Source organism: Chlorocebus sabaeus, chromosome 20, assembly GCF_047675955.1.
Source record: "Chlorocebus sabaeus isolate Y175 chromosome 20, mChlSab1.0.hap1, whole genome shotgun sequence".
Classification (NCBI taxonomy): domain Eukaryota; kingdom Metazoa; phylum Chordata; class Mammalia; order Primates; family Cercopithecidae; genus Chlorocebus; species Chlorocebus sabaeus.
The window spans coordinates 45,441,503-45,463,319 of NC_132923.1; the positions used below are offsets into that span (position 1 = coordinate 45,441,503).

The following is a 21,817-nucleotide window of genomic DNA, read 5'->3' on the forward strand; positions in this document are numbered from 1 at the left end:
GGTGATTATCAGGAGCTTTACCCAGAAGCCATGTACACATCACTCTAACATCTGTCCCCACTTCTATCAGCCGCTGCTGGGGGAAGAATATGGTTGCTTCTCTCCAGTGTTCTTCCTTTCACATGAGTGCCTTTCATCCACAGAGCCTAAGCCAAAATCCTGCCTACAAGGAATCTGGGAAACGTAGTTTCCAGGCTTCCAGGCACTGTGAAAGAACTTGAAAGGATAGGGATGACGTTGACAATTCTGTCATCAACAGATAATATCCCTTACAGCATCCTTCCAAATTCTTTCCTCAACACACATATACTACTTACAACTGAACACTTAATCAGGACCATAGCTAGATATATACTGTTTGGTAACTTGCTTTTATCACTTGATTTAGTATAATGCATATCTTTCTAAACTCTGTTATTGTCTTTGTTTTCTGCTGCTGCAACGGAATACATAGACTGGGTAATTGTTAAAGAACAGAAATTTATTTCTTACAGTCTAGAGACTGGGAAGCCCAAGATCAAAGGGCTGTATCTGGTGAGGACCTTCTTGCTGCATCATCCCATGGTGGAAGTTGGAAAGGCAAGAGAGTAATAATGAGAGAGAGAGAGAAAGATAGAGCGCGAGCGAGCAAGAGGGGTCAGATTTGCTTTTATGACAACTACTCTCTTGGTAATGAAACCATTCATTTGATAACAGCATTAATCCATCCATGAAGGCAAAGCATTCATGACCTAATCACCTCCTAAAGTTCCTACCTTTCAGTACTGTTGCACTGGGGATTAAGTTCTCAATACATGAACTTTGGGGGACATGTTTAAATGATAGCAGTTATATCTTAAATTTTTTGTGTGAAAAAGGAATATATTAATATTTTTTGGTAAGCTGCTTTTATCACTTATGATGTTGTCACATCTTTTTGAATGGCTCTTTAGAATTCTCTTGTTGGATTTATTAAATAAGCACCCAGTGCTAGACAATTTAGATGGCTTCCACCTTCTTGCTATTATATCCGTAACTTGCTGTGCATCCTTGTGACTAAAACTTAGTATACACCCTTTTATTCTTCAGGGAATATTCCAAGAAATATAATTGCCAACTCCAATGGCACGGTCCATGGCCTTTTCTGACTTGTATTTTGCTTCTTCCTGAGTTCTTTTTGCTTACTTCCCTTTCTCGGGTAACCGGATATCAGAAAGTTGTTATGGAGATATAAAAATTCAGGATGGTTTTAACTCTTAGGCCCTTTTGCATTCAGAGACCTTAATCTTCAGTCATGTAAGATACTTGCACCTCCACCCATGCTTCATCTAAACACTAAATGTGCCTTAAACTAAGAAAGCTTAAGAACTTCTGCTAAAGATTAATTCTAACTTTCCAAGCCAAAGAACAGGAGGCTGGACGAAGTGTCTCTAGAGACTTTACCTCTTTCATTTTACACTTCCTTCTTTCCTTCTTCCTTTTCTCCCTTTTTCATTCCATTCTATTGTGATCATTAAAAAAATCATTAAGGTATTTAGTATTTAGACACGATCTGTTATTTTATACAAGACTTCCCAGTTGTGAAGCTTATGTTCACAGTGACAAAAATTAGCTGGGCATGGTGGAGCGTGCCTATAATCCCAGCTACTCGGGAGGCTGAGGCAAGAGAATCACTTGAACCAGAGAATCGGAGGTTGCAATGAGCCGAGATCGCGCCACTGCACTCCAGCCTAGTAACAGTACCAGACGAGAGAGAGGGGAGAGAGAGAGAGAGAGAGAGAGAGAGAGAGAGAGAGAGAGAGAGAGAGAGAAGAGAGAGAAAGAGAGAGAGAGAGACGAGAGAGAGAGAAAGAGAGCGAGCCCAGAATCTTAGCGGACCTTGATTTAGGTCCTCATGTCGTATAGGAGACATACAGGAGAGGAGGGTAAAGTCTCGCTTTAAAGTTGGTCTCCCTCTGCCTTTCCATGAGAGCATGTGCTGGACAAAAGAAAGTTGCCAGCGGTTTAAGCATTTTTAAAATGCAAGAAACGCTCCACAGAAAAGGCCCGAACCAGCCAACTGCAGACTTGGAAGCAAGCACACCACCCGACTGCGACACACCAACAGTTGACCCTCGCTGCCGCATCACCACGCAGAGCAAGCGCCCATCCAACGCTAGGCGGAGCCACCACCTTTTGTACAACAATTGTGCAGGCTCCAAAGCCTCGGAAAACCAGAGACACGCATCTTGCCGGCTACGGTTGAAACCCGTGCATTGGGTGATTCCGAAGGTAGAAGGGCAGCAGAATGGCCTTCGCCCGGTCCTGCCTCTCGTCCACTGTAAGCTCAGAGGGGAGCGGGAGCCAGGCAGGTGAAGTGCACAGACTCGGCAGAGGCGGCGGGGAGAATCGCGGGGTGAGAGGGCGCGGTGGCTATGGCGTGGGAGCCGCTGCTGAGGGAGGCCCGGGTTGTCGGGAGGGTGACTGTCGGTGGGATCTTTGGCGGAGAGTGATTTGGAAAAATGGCTAGGGGAGAACAGAGGGGAAGGTGGTGACCCTGAGCCTCTGGCCAGGGGAGAGGAGGCTGTGCTGTCCCTCCTCTCCCCTTACCTGGCGGGGGACAGGCCGTGGTCAGGAAGGGGATTCTCCCTGGACGAGGTTAGTCCACCGCACTTCGGCGGCGCTAACCCCTGCGATTTCCCCACACGCGGGGCCCTGATCTGCGGTGGTGGTTGTGCTGCCCGGCGGCTGGGTTCGCGCGCTCACTCTCCTGGCATTGCCTTGGCTCACCATCGACGCGGATATCGCCGCCAGAGACCCTTCCTGCCCTCCTAGGGAACTTGAGTGTGCTTCCTTGGTGTTCTCACTGAAGCTCACGAACAGGCAGATGTGAGCTCTCTCTTTTACACGCTGAATTTGACTATAGCAAAAAAGCCCTGACCAAGAGCTTGGGTCTTCTTCGGACCTGCACACGACTCCCCAACTCCCGCCTGCAACCGCGGCTCTTGGCTGGCGGGCAGACAGCGTCCACCAAGTGTGGCACCGCGGCAGCCGCAGCCCCGGCAGGCTGGCAGGCAGACAGTAGCAGGAGGAAGGACACAAGGCCTGCGTGTTGGGAAAGCATGGGAGACGTCGCTTTCCTACCGGGCGAGAAGGTCTCCCTACAGTCTCTGGAGACAAGATGGACGGAGGCACCCATTCCAGGAACAAGGTGGCTGCTCCTGAAGCCTGGCTCCGCACAGAGGCTCCTGGGTCCCACGGGCCCTCTCCCTACCCGCTGTAGCCAGAGCTGCTTCACACATCTCAGCTGGCTTCCTCATCCGCCTCTGCCTCCTCTTCCTCCCCAGCCGTCCTTGGGACAGCAAGGCCCCCAGCCCGTGGGAAAGACCTAGCCTCCTCTCCAGCACTTGTAGAGGGAGCTGGATGCCTGTCTCTTAACCCCAGGAGGACAGAGACGCTGAAGCGGAAGGGGACCACTTCTCTTGCTGCTTCTTTTGGCATAGCCGGTCAGGGCCCAGGACTCCTCGCTTCTCCTGGAGGGCCTGGCTCGCGTGGCCCAGGAGCTGGCCACGTGGGCAACTCCCCCACTGCTCCTCAGGGAACAGGAGGCATTACCCTACATGGCCCACACTTACCCATGAGAGACACTCGGGAAATGCTCCTGCGGAAGCCGGAGCTCTGCGCGTTTGACCACTCAGGGGTGAAGCTTCCGTCCGCCCATCCTTCCTTCGGAGGGTCTTGGGGAGAAGAGAAATGATCGAGGACGATGCGCTTTGCAGCGTCTCACCGGAGACCAGAGGAAAGCAGGGCGCGTCTTCCTGGAAGAAGGCGGCCGGAGGCGTGCGGTCACAGGGAGGCTTTCGGAGCAGGAGCGCCGTCTCTCCGCCCAGCTATCCAGCGGCTTCCAGCATCCCACCTGGCGGACTCCTCTTCCTCTCTCTTCTCCTACTGCAGATCTTCTATCCTGGTGTTCCTCGAATGCTTATCTTCCTTTTGTGCCTCGGAACTTCTCACGCCCGCCACAAGTCACTCATTTCCTTGGTTGTTCTGAACTTTTAATAAGGTAATGCATGTAAGAGTGCCATAAATGCTCAATAATTGTCGTCTGTTATTATTTTCATCAGTAACATCATCTGTTATTTTCATCAGTGAATCGTCAGTATTGTCTATTTTTAACATCTGCATTTTTCATTGCCCGAATATAGTCACATACATTTGAACATTTTATAATTATTGAATAATAAATTCGTTCTGCTATTTTACAATAAAATATAATGCTGCAGAGAGCATTCCTACACATGTATCTTGGCAGATGTAGGCCAGAGGCTCTTCTTTTATCCATCCTGTGGCCAACCTATCAATATATACACCTTTAATGAGATTTTGCCAGCAATCAAAGCCTTCAGGGAAAATGTCCCTAGCTCTTTACTACATCGGATCAAGGACTCTGGACAATTGGCACAACATCCTGGAATAGCTGAAACGGAGATATTATTCTCTGCTCTCCTCAGTTGTCTTTGTCTTTTCACAACGTCTTAATAAAAGTGCTGGCGACAAAAGTGTAACTATGTCATTGTTCTCCTGCTGTCCTTGCCTGTGTGCGTCTTCTCCCAAACCCGACTTTCCTCCAGCAGCTTCACTGAAAAAGAGGAGGGGGCTACGGGGTTGGGGGGCGGTGGGCCAGGAGGTGAGGAGGAAGTAAACCGAATAGGGAAGAAGCTTCTCACAGGCCAGGAGAGGGTAAGGAAGGGAGTCAAAGACAGAATTTTCTTCAGCAAACAGTAAAAGGGGAAATCTGGGAACGCTAAGAGTTTTTAAATCCTTTGCTCCATCACATAAGTAATCCATTATTTTCCCTTACACAAATCAGGACTCCTACTCCTCCCTCCCTCCCCACCCCAAATCCTGATTCCTGTTTACAAAGAATGTTCAAAAATAAGGAATTACACATAACAGTTCCCAGTTTACTCAGGAAATTCTCAGATTACAAATTACAAATAAACAAGTGAAGAGAAGAACCTTGGTGGTTCCAACATAGTATGGCCATCGTTTTATACTCAAAATATAGAAAGACAACCTCAGAATAAGAAAACTTTTGGAATTTAATAAATCAAGTTTATCATTAAAACACAAAGAAAAAAAAACTTTCCAAATGTTGCTGATCTTCTGTTTCAAACTACTGTTAGACTGGGGAGCTGAGAGTGGGGGAATCTGCCAAAGACTTTTGGATGAAAATTAATCATCCGTTGTCTACCATAGTCACACCCCAAGGCTTCTCAGATCAAATCCTTCTAAGGAATTTCCAAAAGGTATAAAGCAAAACCGGAAAAACAGTTCCCAAATTCTGGAGTTAGTTTTCTTTCATTAAAAATATAAATATCAGGCTAACATCTGTTGATACACAGTAACAGGGACACAGAATTCCTCCCGGAAGACCGACAGGCCCACGGACCCCGCAGATGCCACGGTGGTGGAGGAGGTTAAGTAACTTGGTTCAGGGTGTCTGGGCACACCTCTGAGTAAGACTCTTTCTCCGCAGCTCCCCTCACTCATCTCTATGCCCATACCTCCCCACAATCCTCCCTTTTCTTTGGGCCGCTGACGCCTCTCCGACCAACGAAGAGTCTCCCCAGCCCCCGCAGCTTCTCTCCTTCCGGAACTTTTCTTCCTGATCCTCACTCCATAGTGAGATGTGGCCTAACGCAAGGGAAAGTTCAGCACGGGAATCCGTCTAATGGCCTTTGGGTTACCCAGGAGTTTGCCCTGAGACTAGACGAAAGTAGCAAAGGCTTTATTTAGTTCCCAGTATTCCAAACTGCAGCAACCCACCGGAAACACCCCCACTTTCAAAGACAGGCTTTGAGCAGAGGAACTGTAAATTCGAGATTAGATCCAGCACAGAGAATACTCCAGAGGTGGCCCGCCACTTGGGTTAGCTTCCAGCCACCACGACCCAAGGTTCCAAGTCTTTGCTATTGCAAATAGTACCGTGATAAACATACGTGTGCATGTGTCTTTATAGCAGCATGATTTATAATCCTTTGGGTATATACCCAGTAATGGGATTGCTGGGTCAAATGGCATTTCTAGTTCTAGATCCTTGAGGAATCACCATACTGTCTTCCACAATGGTTGAACTAGTTTACAGTCCCACCAACAGTGTAAAACTGTTCCCGTTTCTCCACATCCTCTCCAGCACCTGTTATTTTCTGACTTTTTAGTGATCACCATTCTAACTGGTGTGAGATGGTATCTCATTGTGGTTTTGATTTGCATTTCTCTGATGACCAGTGATGATGAGCATTTTTTCATGTGTCTGTTGGCTGCATAAATGCCTTCTTTTGAAGTGTCTGCTCATATCATTTGCCCACTTCTTGATGGGGTTGTTTGTTTTTTTCTTATAAATTTGTTTAAGTTATTTGTAGGTTCTGGATATTAGATCTTTGTCAGTAGATTGCAAACATTTTCTCCCATTCTGTAGGTTTCCTGTTCACTCTGATGGTAGTTTCTTTTGCTGTACAGAAGCTCTTCAGTTTAATTAGATCCCATTTGTCTATTTTGGCTTTTGTTGCCGTTGCTTTTGGTGTTTTAGACATGAAATCCTTGCCCATGCCTATGTCCTGAATGGTATTACCTAGGTTTTCTTCTAGGGTTTTTATGGTATTAGGTCTAACATTTAAGTCTCTAATCCATCTTGAATTAATTTTCATATAAGGAGTAAGGAAAGGATCCAGTTTCAGCTTTCTACTTATGGCTAGCCAATTTTCCCAGCACTATTTATTAAATAAGGAAACCTTTCCCCATTTCTTGTTTTTGTCAAAGATCAGATGGCTGTAGATGTGTGGTATTATTTCTGAGGACTCTGTTCTGTTCCATTGGTCTATATCTCTGTTTTGGTACCAGAACCATGCTGTTTTGGTTACTGTAGCCTTGTAGTATAGTTTGAAGTCAGGTAGTGTGATGCCTCCAGCTTTGTTCTTTTGACTTAGGATTGTCTTGGCAATGTGGGCTCTTTTTTGGTTCCATATGAACTTTAAAGCAGTTTTTTCCAGTTCTGTGAAGGAAGTCATTGGTAGCTTAATGGGGATGGCATTGAATCTATAAATTACCTTGGGCAGTATGGCCATTTTCACAATATTGATTCTTCCTATCCATGAGCATGGTATGTTCTTCCATTTGTTTGTGTCCTCTTTTATTTCACTGAGCAGTGGTTTGTGGTTCTCCTTGAAGAGGTCCTTTACATCCCTTGTAAGTTGGATTCCTAGGTATTTTATTCTCTTTGAAGCAATTGTGAATGGAAGTTCATTCCTGATTTGGCTCTCTGTTTGTCTGTTACTGGTGTATGAGAATGCTTGTGATTTTTGCACGTTGATTTTGTATCCTGAGACTTTGCTGAAGTTGCTTATCAGCTTAAGGAGATTTTGGGCTGAGACAATGGGGTTTTCTAAATATACAATCATGTCATCTGCAAACAGGGACAATTTAACTTCTTCTTTTCCTAACTGAATACCCTTGATTTCTTTCTCTTGCCTGATTGCCCTAGCCATAACTTCCAACACTATGTTGAGTAGCAGTGGTGAGAGAGGGCATCCCTGTCTTGTGCCAGTTTTCAAAGGGAATGCTTCCAGTTTTTGCTCATTCAGTATGATATTGGCTGTGGGTTTGTCATAAATAGCACTTATGATTTTGAGATACGTTCCATCAATACCGAATTTATTGAGAGTTTTTAGCATGAAGAGCTGTTGAATTTTGTCAAAGGCCTTTTCTGCCTCTATTGAGATAATCATGTGGTTTTGTCTTTGGTTCTGTTTATATGCTGGATTACATTTATTGATTTGCATATGTTGAACCAGCCTTGCATCCCAGGGATGAAGCCCACTTGATCATGGTGGATAAGCTTTTTGATGTGCTGCTGGATTTGGTTTGCCAGTATTTTATTGAGGATTTTTGCATCGATGTTCATCAGGCATATTGGTCTAAAATTCTTTTTTTTTTTTGTTGTATCTCTGTCAGGCTTTGGTATCAGGATGATGTTGGCCTCCTAAAATGAATTAGGGAGGATTCCCTCTTTTTCTATTGATTGTAATAGTTTCAGAAGGAATGGTACCATCTCCTCCTTGTACCTCTGGTAGAATTCAGCTGTGAATCTGTCTGGTCCCGGACTTTTTTTGGTTGGTAGGCTATTAATTATTGCCTCAATTTCAGAGCCTGCTATTGGTCTATTCAGGGATTCAACTTCTTCCTGGTTTAGTCTTGGAAGAGTGTAAGTGTCCAGGAAATTATCCATTTCTTCTAGGTTTTCTAGTTTATTTGCATAGAGGTGTTATAGTATTCTCTGATGGTAGTTTGTATTTCTGTGTGGTTGGTGGTGATATCCCCTTTATCATTTTTTATTGTGTTCTTTTGATTCTTCTCTCTTTTCTTCTTTATTAGTCTTGCTAGCAGTCTGTTAATTTTGTTCATCTTTTCAAAAAACCAACTCTGGATTCATTGATTTTTTTTGGAGGGTTTTTTGTATCTCTATCTCCTTCAGTTCTGCTCTGATCTTAGTTATTTCTTGCCTTCTGCTAGCTTTTGAATGTGTTTGCTCTTGCTTCTCTAGTTCTTTTAATTGTGATGCCATGTTTTTGCAATGGGTGGTACCTATTGTTCCTTTCCATGTTTAGTGCTTCCTTCATGATCTCTTGTAGGGCAGGCCTGGTTCTGACAAAATCTCTAAGCATTTGCTTGTCTGTAAAGGATTTTATTTCTCCTTCACTTATGAAACTTAGTTTGGCTGGATATGAAATTCTGGGTTGAAAATTCTTTTCTTTAAGAATGTTGAATATTGGCCCCCACTCTCTTCTGCCTTGGAGACTTTCTGCCAAGAGATCTGCTGTTAGTCTGATGGGCTTCCCTTTGTGGGTAACCCGACTTTCTCTCTGGCTGCCCTTAAGATTTTTTCCTTCATTTCAACTTTGGTGAATCGGACAATTATGTGTCTTGGAGTTGCTCTTCTCGAGGAGTATCTTTGTGGCGTTCTCTGTATTTCCTGAAGTTGAATGTTGGCCTGCCTTACTAGGTTGGGGAAGTTCTCCTGGATGATATCCTGAAGAGTGTTTTCCAACTTGGTTCCATTTTCCCCCTCACTTTCAGGCACACCAATCAGATGTAGATTTGGTCTTTTCACATAATCCCATATTTCTTGGAGGCTTTGTTCATTTCTTTTTCCTCTTTTTTCTCTAGACTTCTCTTCTCACTTCGTTTCATTCATTTGATCTTCAGTCATTGATACTCCTTCTTCCAGTTGATCGAGTTGGTTACTGAAGCTTGTGCATTTGTTACGTATTTCTTGTGTCATGGTTTTTAACTCTCTCAGTTCGTTTATGGCCTTCTCTGCATTGATTATTCTAGTTATCCATTCTTCCATTCTTTTTTCAAGATTTTTAGTTTCTTTGCGCTGGGTATGTAGTTCCTCCTTTAGCTCTGAGAAATTTGATTGACTGAAGCCTTCTTCTCTCAACTCATCAAAGTCATTCTCCGTCCAGCTTTGATCCGTTGCTGGCGATGAGCTGCGTTCCTTTGGAGGGGGAGATGCGCTCTGATTTTTTGAATTTCTGGCTTTTCTGCCCTGCTTTTTTTCCCATCTTTGTGGTTTTATCTGCCTTTGGTCTTTGATGATGGTGACGAACTGATGGGGTTTTGGTGTGGGTGTCCTTTCTGTTTGTTAGTTTTCCTTCTAACAGTCAGGACCCTCAGCTGTAGGTCTGTTGGAGATTGCTTGAAGTTCACTCCTGACCCTGTTTGCCTGGGTATCAGCAGCGGAGGCTGCAGAAGATAGAATATTGCTGAACAGTGAGTGTTGCTGTCTGATTCTTGCTCTGGAAGCTTCGTCTCAGGGGTGTACCCCACCGTGTGAGGTGTGAGGTGTTGGTCTGCACCTAGTGGGGGATGTCTCCCAGTTAGGCTACTCAGGGGTCAGGGACCTACTTGAGCAGGCAGTCTGTTCGTTCTCAGATCTCAACCTCTGTGCTGGGAGATCCACTGCTCTCTTCAAAGCTGTCAGACAGGGTCATTTATCTCTCCCGAGGTTTCTGTTGCTTTTTGTTTAGCTATGCCCTATTCCCAGAGATGGAGTCTACAGAGATAGGCAGGCCCCCTTGAGCTGAGGTGGGCTCCACCCAGTTCGAGCTTCCCAGCGGCTTTGTTTACCTACTTAAGCCTCAGCAATGGTAGGTGCCCCTCCCCCAGCTTTGCTGCCAGCTTGCAGTTAGATCTTAGACTGCTGTGCTAGCAATGAGGGAGGCTCCGTGGGTGTGGGACCCTTTGGGCCAGGTGTGGGATATAACCTCCTAGTGTGCCATTTGCTAAGACCCTTGGTAGAAAGCACAGTGTTAGGATGGGAGTTACCCGAATTTCCAGGTGTTGTGTGTCTCAATTTCCTTTGGCTAGGAAATGGAATTCCCTTACCCCTTGAGTTTCCCAGGTGAGGTGGTGCCTCGCCCTGCTTCAGCTCTCACTAGTCGGGCTGCACCCGCCCACCAGTGCCAACCATCCAACACAACCCAGTGAGATGAACTCAGCACTTCAGTTGAAAATGCAGAAATCACTCGTCTTCTGTGTCGCTCACACTGGGAGACGGAGGCTGGAGCTGTTTCTATTTGACCATCTTGGGCGTGCCCCCAAAATCAGTTTTAATATAACTGAAGTTTCTACATTCTGACTCCAAATGTCAGATTGTGACATTTTACCTTTCTCTGACTTTATGCCAAATTACTTCAACTTCTAGCATCTATCATTCTCATTTATGAACAAATAGGTATTTAGCAAATGTGGAAATACAAACCATGAGCCAAACAAAACCAAATCCTGGGCTTATGTAGCTGATAGTAAAAAATTCACTAAAATAACCACCCAATTACAGTTTCATGCAACATGATAGGAGTAAGGGACCACCGTAAGGAGGTCAGAAGGTGCTTTTCAGAGGTGGAGAGTACAGCTGTTCTCAGAAGGACAGGGGTTAGAAGAACCTTCCAGGCACAGAGCAGAGCATGAGCAAAAGCTCTGTGGAGGCCAGGAAGCTGGTAAATAGGGAATAAAAGAGGCCAGTTTGGCTGGAGCAGAGAGAGCAGGATGGAACTGGTCTGAGTAGTGAGAAGAAATGGAGAAGTGGGCAAGGCTCCTGGCCATTCAGGGCTTGGTTAGTTAAGAGGTTTTGTTTAAGAGAATGGGAAGGTGTTTAAGTGGTTTAGGCTTGGAAGTGACAGGGTCATATTACATTTTGAAAAAGCCTCTCTGTCTGTTGTGTTGAGATTAGAGAGGCAATAAAGGGGATATGGATAAACCACAAAAAGATCAGGTCAGTAGTCTCTCCACCCCCACTCCCCAGGTGAAGGTATCCTAGACTAGGGTGGTGATGGAGGAGATAGGACAGATTCAAGAAAATTTGAAAGGTAAAAACCAGTAGGATTTGCTCATGGATGGAATACAGGAGGAGAGAGGTAGATTATCAGGGATGTATCTTAGTTTTCTTATACAAGATGGATTCAGTTGCAATGAAATTGTTAAATGGAATTGACTTTAAATAGTGGCATGACCTAAAGTTATGCAAACATTTGGCTTAGATAAAATTTCAAGTTTTCAAAGTTTTTAGCTGGGTGGACGGCATGACTTTACTTCCTGTTTCTTGGTATTTCCTAATCTTGTTTAAAAAAAAAGTTTTTCTTTTTCTCAAAGGCTTGTTTCAGGGGAAGCCCATCTGCAACATCTGTTTAAATTTAAGTTAGAAAACAATTACAAGTGCCATTGACACTTGGGTTATTGTTTTTGCGAGTGACCTAAGGTCACCTCTCGGGGTGGGGGAGCTAGGCGCTGCCTTCTGAAACCCGCGCGTCTGCACCGCATGCCCAGGCCTAGAAGTCAGACTCGGGGGCGGTGTGGCAGCGTGAGGCCTGCAGTCCTAAGCGCAGGGGTCGCTCCGGCCCCAGAGGCCATGTGTCTTCTGCCTCTCTAACTTGGCAGGGGCGGTTCAAGTGGCCAGGGAAATCAGCGATTTGCAGGGTGGACGGCTGGTGCTTTGAAGGAGAGGCGGAGGGGAGAGAGGGATTTCCCTGTCTCCGCTGCTCTCGGTCCATCCCTCAGTTACTCCTTTTCTTGGCCCCGGCGGCCCCTAACCTGCTCTAACCCGTTGGGCGGTAGAGGCGGCCGGGTCACTTTAAGGCCCCGCCGTGCCTGCGCCTTGGGCTCTCCTGACGCGGCCGAGCTGGACCCTGAGGAGCCAGCGGGCTGCAGGGTAGGGGCTGGGTGGCGGTTGAGACAGCGGCGGTACTGGGAGGGGAAGGTGAGGGTGGCGAGGCTATCTGAGCTTCTGAGTGAGCGCGGTGCTTTTGGGAGCGCGGGACGGCGACTTGCGGCGCCCGCCGCCGCCGCTGCAGTCTGGATGGGAAATTAAGGTTTAGGGCGAAGTCCACCCAGCGTTTCGGAGGTGAGGGCCCCGCGCCAGGCCCTGCGGGCGGTGAATCCGGGACCCGCGGGCGCACCGCTGGGGAGGCGCGGCGGGAGGGGCGCACCGCCGGGGCCTAAGTTCCCTGTGCTGGATTCTTCGCCTGTCGGGCCGCCGGCAGCCCACCTTTTGTGGGCGCTGGGGAAGAAAGTCGCTGGTGGGTGTTCTGTGGCATCCCAGGGGATGGAGGGAACTGAGCAGCTTCGGGGCACGCCCTGGTATATCCTGTGAAGGACACTGACCTCGCACCCCGACCCTCGCGGCCGGAAATCGGTTCCCTCTGAGGACCTGAGAGGCCAGAGTGCTCGCGCCTCCGACTTGCAAAGCTGGCGTCTTTATTTGGCCTCCGGGATTCTGCGCCTGGCGGTGTGTCCAGGCTGGTGATGGGCAAGCCAGGTGTGCCAGGTCCAGGATGTACATGAGGAGCGTTTGTAGCCATCACTGAATCACCTCATGACTAGCGGGACAAGCCTCAAATTAACCTCAGGATATCCGGTAGGTTGGATTGTGGTGTTGGTGTTTGCACTCCAAAGAGTTGCTGTGATTTCCCTGTGTCTGCCTATCTTTGGGGCTTCTTAGATCATCTCATTTGGCGTCCTTTTCACCGAAGAGTTAACCGAGACATTTGGCATGGTTTCCTCGCTTTCCTCCTGTCTTTTGCTGCTAGAGCTGCTTTCGAAAGGAAGTCTTTTCTTGCAGTGGTATCTTTTCTTTGGGTTACAGTGTTGTTCATCCTTTCTTTGACGAAATAATGAATCCCAGTGCTTCACGAAGTTGAAGGGAAGTGATCTAGTAGTGTTTAGTCTGTTCTGAGCTGATGTACGTTAGTAGCTTTCTTTTTGTTTTTAAATTTTATTAGTAAAATTTTCACCGGTGAACCAGAATCTCTTTTTTCTATTCTGAAATGCTAGCTTTAAGATTTCTGAGAACTTTGTGTCAAAGAAATCTTCGAAAAGTTACTGAAGTATACAGAAGTTCACAATTTTAAATGTGCAGGTGATCCAGGCACAGTAGATCACACCTGTAATCCCAGCACTTTGGGACGCCAAGGTGAGTAGATCACTTGAGCCCAGGATTTCCAGACCAGCGTGGGCAACGTGGCAAAACCCTATCTCCACTAAAAATGCGAAAAGTAGCTGCATTTGGTGGTGTGTGCCTGTAGTCCCAGCTACCCGGTAGGCTGAGGTGGGAGGATCACCAGAGCCAGGGAGGTTGAGATTGCAGTGAACCGTGATCATGGCAGTGCACTCGGCCTGGATGGCAGAGTGAGACCCTGTCTCAAAAAAAAAAGAAAAAAGAAAAAAGAAAAAAAAATACAGTTAATGAATTTTTACCAAGTGAACCACCACAGATCAAGAAATAGAACATTACTAGACTGGGGTATATTTTTAGGAGTGGCATTGTTGGTTTTAGAGGTATATGAATAAAACTTTAGTATTGCATATTGTTGAACATTTCCCCAAAGCGGTTGTACCATTTAACAGGGATATTCTGGTTACCCCACATTCTTGCTGATGCCTGTCAGTTAAAAATTATTTTGCCATTCTAGTAGGGGTGCAGTAATGTATCAGCATGGTTTCATTTTGCATTTTTCTGGTATTGAGATTGAGTATCTGTTATTGCCATTTACATGTCTTTTTTTGTAAAGTGCCTGTTAAATCTTTTTATCCAGTTTTCATTGATATGCTTGTTTTTCCGTTGATTTGTAATACTTTATTCTGGATATGCGTCCTTTCTAGGATATATATGTATTGCATTTCCCTTTTTTCAATCTGTAGCTTGCCTTTTTACTCTTTTAATGGTATTTTTTCATGAATGGAGATTCTCTAACTCTTTTTTTTCTTTTTGAGACAGGATCTCACTCTGTTGCCCAGGCTGGAGTGCAGTGGCACAATCACAGCTCACCGCAACCTTGACCTCCCAAGGCTCAGGTGATCCTCCTGTCTCAGCCCTCAAGTAGCTGGGACCTACAGGGGAGCACCACCACACTCAGCTCTTTTCTGTATTTTTAGTAGAGATGGGGTTTTGCCACATTGTATAGATTGGTCTGGAATTCCTGGGCTCAGTGTTGGGATTACAGGCATGAGCCACTGTACCTGGCCTGAGATTCTTAATTTTAATGAAATTATACTTTATCAATCTTTTCCTTTATGGTTACTGATTTTGTGTCCTGTTTAAGAAATCAATGCTAAGAATATGGACACATTTTTCTGTGTTAATCTTATAGCAATTTTACTTTAGTTTTTGCATTTTTTTTTTCCTTCAGACAGGGCCTCACTCTATTTCCTAGGCTAGAGTGCAGTGGCAGGATCTCAGCTCACTGCAACCTCCACCTCCTGGCTCAAGCGATCCTCCCACCTCAGCCTCCTGAGTAGCTGCGACTATAGGTGTGTGCCACCATGCCTGGCTAATTTTCATATTTTTTGTAGAGATGGGGATTCAACATGTTTCCCAGATTGGTCTTGAACTCTTTGGCTCAAGTAATCTGCCCACTTCAGCCTCCCAGAGTGCTGGGATTACAGGCGTGAGCCACACCACCCGGCTGTAGTTCACTTTTTACTACATGGATGTGTCTGCTTGATACAGCACCATTTGTTGAAAAGACCATCCTTTTCCTTCTGCACCGTGTGGCACATTTTTTCATAAATTGAATGGCTGTGTGGTCATCTGATTTATGAAATTAGTGTGGGTCTGTTTCTGGACCAACCTGGGCAACATAGTGAGATCCCATCTCTACAAAAAATAAAAATAATAAACAAATGAATAAAATTTTAAAAATAAGTGTGTAGAGCAGATGGAGTCATAGGTGAAAATTTGTAAATGATCATCAGTTTCTTGGCTACATACAGGTGTTGGTAATTCAGATGTGTTGGAAGTTCATGCAAAATGTGTTAAGTGAATTATATGGTGTTCAGAATGATTGCTAGATGTTCATTGTGACTTGAATTAGATGTTATTTGAGCCTCTCAGAGCTACAGTTTTGACTCTTTTATTTATTTATTTGTCTTTTTACAATTTTTACAATCTTCCTGTCAAGGCAGTAACTCTTTTATGCTTAACTGTTCTCAGGTGGCCTCCCAAAGTGTTGGGATTACAGGTGGGAGCCATCACCCCTGGCCATTTTAGTTTTAATAATTTTTATATTTTTTTAATTTAAAAGATTTACTAAAATCTCTTACAGCTATTATTTATGAATCTAGTAGTCATTGTTATTATGATTATTTTGTGTGTGTTTAATCTCATTTTCAATATAAGCTCCTGGAAATTAGAGATTTTGTCTCTTTTATTCACCACTGTATTCTCAGTACTTGGCCTTGCCTGGCATGAAACAGATACTGAATAAATATTTGTTAAATGAATGAATGAATGAACATACTAATACCATATTCAACAATCTCCATATATCACAGTTTTCACCATCTAACAAATAAAATAGCTTGTATAGAGCAGAGTCACAGTCAACCTGCCATAAAAGGAAATGTCAATAAAAAATAAAGCTTTGTATGTGTAGCTGCTAAGATTTTGGAGCTTTTGTTACTGTGGTGTAACCTAGCAAAAGCTTAGTGAGACCACATATAGAATATACATGTACAGATAGACCAGATAGACCAGTATATGAGATTACAAAGATAGTTCAATAAGCATTAACTACACCCACACACTCTTAATTCCTTAACAGAAAGAATCAAATTCTTATTCACTAAGATCTGCCTCAAATATTACTTACTTTGTGAAAACTTCCCTGGCTACTCAAGTATTTAGTCAGGACTCTTTGTTCCCCCCCACCACCCCCCCGGCTGGAGTGCAGTGGTGCCATCATAGCTCACTAACCTCTAATTCAAGGCTCGAGGAATCCTCTTGCCTCAGCCTCCTGAGTAGCTGAGACTACAAATGTGTGCCACCATGCTCAGCTAATTTTTCATTTTTTATTTTCAGAGACGGGGTCTTACTGTGTTGCCCAGGCTGGTCAGGACTGTTGATTACATATGACAGAAACCCAATCAACCCTAGTTCCCCACCACCTTTCAACCTGCTCCTCCCTGGGTCTTCCCAGTCTTGGTAAATGGCAGCTCTATCCTTCAAGTTGCCCAAGCCCCAAATCTCAATGTTAACCTTGATTTCTCTCTTTTATCTCTCACAGGTAATCTGAAGGCAAATCCTGTTTAGACCCAGGCGAAGGTTCTTGGTGACCCAGGCTCTCACCAGCAGATTGTCCCTTACTGTCCTCCTGAGGGTGTCTGGAGCTTCAGTGCTCTGTGCTCTTGGCCTCCACACTGGGGGTGCCACCAACTCCCACTGTCCAGGGCTTCCAGTGGACTCTCTGAGGCACTGATGTAGAAACGTCCCCATTCGGTGCACCAAGAGCAGCCTCACACGGTGTGGGCCAACAGGAAGAGCTGCCAGATCCAACAGGTAAAAGTCCCGAGGCATCGCCAGCTCGATGGGGTCAGAGAGTCCTCTTTCTGTTATGACTCAGATGTGAAGGGAAGACACCAAGGGCCCTAAACATCACAGGGCCTTGCCTGGCATGAAAAAGATATTAAAAAAATATTTGTTAAATGAATGAACAAATATTCACAGCGTGTGCCACCCACAACCTGCAATGCCGTGGTCAGGTGGAAGTGATTTTACTTCAGGAGAGGACAGTGTTCTCTTCAGGACTTTTCCTTAGTAGCTAGATCTGCATCCCTCTCCTCACTCTTCCCCTTTCACCCCCCATTCTCTGCCCCCATTTCTCTCTCTGTTTCCACCCTGCTGTCCCCTTTCACCTGCTTTCTCCTCTTCAGCTTTCGTGGCTCACCCCCTCCCTGTCCACCCGCATTCCCCAGGCTAAGGCCCCTGCACTGTCCTGGGTGGGGAGTTGTGTCTGGTTCTAGGCAGTGCCCTCTAGATGTGTCCAGGATGGGGAAACATGGCTCAGTTGCCAGTATAATGGGTTAAAAGAGTGGCCACTTTTGAAGGCCTTTGCCATTTCCCATTCCGGAATCCTGTAGGACGTAGAATTTATGGGCCACAGTGGAATTCTTGGTTCCCCAGGACCTTGTGGTGGACGTCTGCTTTCCCTGAGCATTCATGGGGTGACTGTTAGGTACCAGGCCCTGCTCTGGGCTAGAGGCCCATAATGAGTAAATCTCAGGTAACTACCCCACAGAACCCACCACTGCAGGCATTGAGAGGGGGAGAAAGAAAGGGGCATGGCCTGTTTGTGTCCTTCTCATGTGGTCGCCCACCAGGTCCTGGGGGAGTGGGAACCAGTGCAAGGAGAGAAGCCCAGTGAGAAAGGCAAATGGGCGATGTCAGGCCCAGGGGCTGAGGCCCTCACCTGCAGCTTCTGGAGTGGAAAAGGAGCAGCAGGGAAGGTCGTGGCCTGGTGTTCTGGGGTCCACTGTCTCATCTCATTTTTGTGGGCACCAGAACTTATCCAAAGACAAGACTTAGTGTTTCTGGCAACAGTGGGCCAGAGACAGAATGTGTTTCAGAGGAGGAGGAAGGGATTGTAACCCATGGAAACAGTATATGGTTTTACAGCAGTGCATCTTTCTCTAATAACTAGTTTGTGTGTTCCTGTTAATGGAAAATATTGGTGGTGTAAGTTCCCCCTGGATGTTGTCATCTTCACGTAAATTTTTTCGCTCCTTCCCTTCCTCCCTCCCTCCCTCGCTTCCTTCCTTCCCTACTTCCCTCCCACTGTCTCTCTATTCTTTCCCTCCCTCCCTCCCTTCCTTCCTTCCTCCTTTCCTCCCTTCATCCCTCCCTTCCTTCATCCTTCCCTCCGTCCCTCCTTTCTGTCCTTTCTTCCTTTCTTCTTTTCTTTTTCTTTCTCTCTCTCTCATGCTCTCTCTTTTTCTTTCCTTTTCGTTCTCTCTACTTTTTTGAATAGACCACACTGTACTGAAACCTACATTATTTACCAAAATCTCTGGAGCTGCTTCTGTCTCGCAGGCAGGGAGCTCCTCCTGTAGCCCTTAGCTCCTCCCAGCCTCCTCCTCCTTTGATTCGTGGGTGCCACTAGGGCAGCTTCTGAGTCTCAGTGGTTCCTAGTCACTAAGTTCTGCACACCCAGATGGTTTGTACCTGTCCTTACCAGAAGCCTGCACTGTCCAGATGGCTGAGGCTGCTTCTACCTAACTGATCTACTATCTGTGTTCCGGGGGCGCCCCAGGGTTAGAGGTAAATGGCACAGGCATTGAAATCTCCCACTACTCTGACTCCAGGTTATACACCTTAATGCCAAGTACTAACCACACAATAACCAAAATGCCACCAAAACCTTGATAAGGGGCTGCTGCATCCTAATTAAGAAAAATTAATAGACATTATTTTTAAAAATAGTTCTAGGTTTACAGAAAAACTGAGTAGATAGTACAGAGAGTTCTCCTAGGCTCCCCTGTCCTCCAGCACACAATTTCCCCTGTTGTATTAGTGTGGTCCATTTGATACAATTAATGAACCACTATTAATACATCATTATCAACTGAAGTCCATAGTTTACATTAGAGTTCATTCTTTGAGTTTCACAGATTATGGGTTTTGGCAATTACATGATGTCCTAAATCCCCAATACAGCATCATGCAAAATAGTTTCACTGCTGAAAATTCCCTGTGCTTCACCATTTCATGCCTCCTCCTCTCCTCCACCCCTGACAACCATTCATCATTTTACTACTTCTATCTTTTTGACTTTCCAAGAATGTTCTAGAGTTGGAATCGTACAGTATGTAGATTTGTAGACTGGCTTCTTTCTAGCATTATGTACTTTAAGTTCCTCCATGTCTTTTCATGGCTTGATAGCTTGTTTTTTAAAATCACTGAATCAGATTTCATTGTATGGCTACAATACTGTTTATTCCTTCACTTGATGAAAGGCATCTTGGGTACTTCCAAGTTTTGACAATGGTGATAAAATTGCTGTAAGTACTTATGTGCAGGATTTTGAGTGAACTTAAGTTTTCTGAAGTGACTGCACCCTTTTGATTTCCACTAGTTATGGAGAGTTCTGGTTGCTCCTCACCTTTGACAGCATGACAGCATTTGGTGTGTTCACCTTTTTGCATTTTAGACATTCTAATAGGTTTACAGTGATATCTCATTGTTGTTTTAATGTGCAGTTCCCTGACGACAAATGATTTTAAGCATCTTTTTCATATGCTTATTTGCCATCTGTATATCTTATTAATGAGGTGTTCAGATCTTTCACCTTTTTTTTCTTTGTGTTTAGTTCTCAGAATTCTTCATATATTTCGAACAGCAGGTTTTCCATCAGATTATTTTGTAAATATTTTCTGCCAGTCTGTGACTTGCTTTTTCTGTTCTCTTCACGGTGTCTTTCACAGAGCAGAAGTTTTAAATTTTAATGAAGCTCAACTTAATTTTTTTCATTAGTAGATTGTGCTTTTGGTTTTGTATCTAAGCCATTGTTGAACCCAAAATCCCCGAGATTTTCTCCTCTGTTATCTCCTAGGATTCTTATGGTTTTGCACCTTACATTTATGTGTAAGATTTATTTTATAAAGGGTATAACATGCATACCTGGATTTATTTTTTTATTTATTTATTTTTTGCATGTAGTTGTCCAGTTGTTCTAGCACCACTAGTTGGAAAGGCTATCTTTGCTGTTTTAAATTGTCTCTAAACCTTCATGGAAGATCAGTGGACTGTATGTAGGCCTGTTTCTGGGCTCTGTATTCTTTTCCATGGATCTGTTTGTGTGTGTTTTCTCTTTTCACCAGCTTCACCAGCTTTCTCTTTTCACACTATTTGGGTTACTGTAGCTTAATGTAAGTCCTGAAGTTGGTAGTGCCAAACCTCAGGGGGGTTTTCTGAACTTCATCATGAGAACCTGGTTGAGATCATTGTAGTAAAACTTGGAAATGTGTGAGATTCCCCCTTAGTCTGGTTTTCAAGGAGTTTTTAATGCTCTAGCCAGGCCACCCTCAGCTTCTAGTAATCCATCAATACCATTTAAGTGCTCCTTGCACTTGCTGTCCCCAGTAGCTTCTCTTCCTGTGAGCTGTGACTCCTTGTGTGTTAGCCTGTCTTTCTCATTTTTAGGGAGGTCATTTTTCCTGTGACCTCAATTCTCTCATCCACCCTAGAAGGGTTGACTTTCAGTTCATTCAGCTTTTTTTCTAGCTGTGAGGACAAGTGATGACTGCCTAGCTCTTTCTGTGTTGGAATAGAAACCCAAAAGTTCGTTTAAAGAATGACTTGTTATAAAAGTCACCTATTGTCAGTGTACAACTCAATGATTTATAGAATTGATTTATAGAATTGTGCAGCCATCAGCAGAGTTCTACTTTAGCACATTTTGTCTCTTCCCCAAATTCCCTTGAACCTCATTGTAGTCATTTCCTAATCCCTGGTCCCCATGACTGGGTCTAAGTAGAATAAATATTTGGAAAGCAGACTTCATTATATCTACATTTTCATGTGTTTGGGACTTTATATAGTGGACTATTGTGTTCGTTTTGTGACAAGTAGAGAAGAGATTGCATTCTAGGGATGGTTTTTGGGGGAACATAATAGTGATCCTGTTTATGACTCTCCTTGAATTGGTTCATCTGTGCCCGTGACTGGTATTTGCTACCAAACCTTGTCTGGTAAGCACAAGAAAAGGAATTTTTAAAAATCTGCTATTAAAATCAAGATGATATATTTTCACATCATAATATGTGGAGTTAAGTAATGAACCATCTTTATTTATTTATTTATTTATTTATTTATTTATTTTTGAGATGGAGTTTTTGCTCTGTTCCTCAGGCTGGAATGCAATGGCGTGATCTCAGCTCACTACAACCTCCATCTCTGGGGTTCAAGTGATTCTCCTGCCTCAGCCTCCTGAATAGCTGGGATTACAGGTACCCGCCACCACACCTGGCTAATTTTTGCACTTTAAGTAGAGACAAGGTTTCTCCATGTTGGCCAGGTTGGTCTCTAACTCTTGACCTCAAGTGATCCACCTGCCTTGACCTCCCAAAGTGCTAGGATTACAGACATAAGCCACGGTCTGACCTGAACCATTTTAATTGCACTTCATTTTAAAAAACCTTCTCCTTATTTTGTTGTTGTTTAATAACTTAAGAGCTATCTGTAGACCAGGAATAATTATTTGCTATATAATATAGCAAAAAATATGTATATATAAATGGACTCATTCAAAATATATAAAGAACTCCTATAGATTACAAAGAAAATGACAGACACCCCAGTATATCAATGAACATAAAAATTTGAGAAGATATTTTCCATAAGAAGGTATCTAATGAACATTAGGCATGAGAAAACCAAAATAGGATGTCACTAGACACCTGGTAGAATGGCTATAATTTAAAAGACTAAAAATATTAAGTGTGTGGGAATGTAGAGCAACTGAAAATG

The 21,817-nt window shown here is 44.5% G+C and overlaps 1 long non-coding RNA gene across 1 annotated transcript; it reads left to right on the forward strand.

The window, feature by feature from the left end:
* The first annotated feature begins 1,867 nt into the window (after positions 1-1,867).
* On the forward strand, positions 1,868-21,757 carry LOC140709494 (uncharacterized). Its single transcript, XR_012090028.1, has 3 exons — positions 1,868-2,374; positions 16,581-16,852; positions 21,200-21,757. It is a non-coding gene; the product is annotated as an uncharacterized lncRNA (long non-coding RNA).
* Positions 21,758-21,817: the final 60 nt, after the last annotated feature.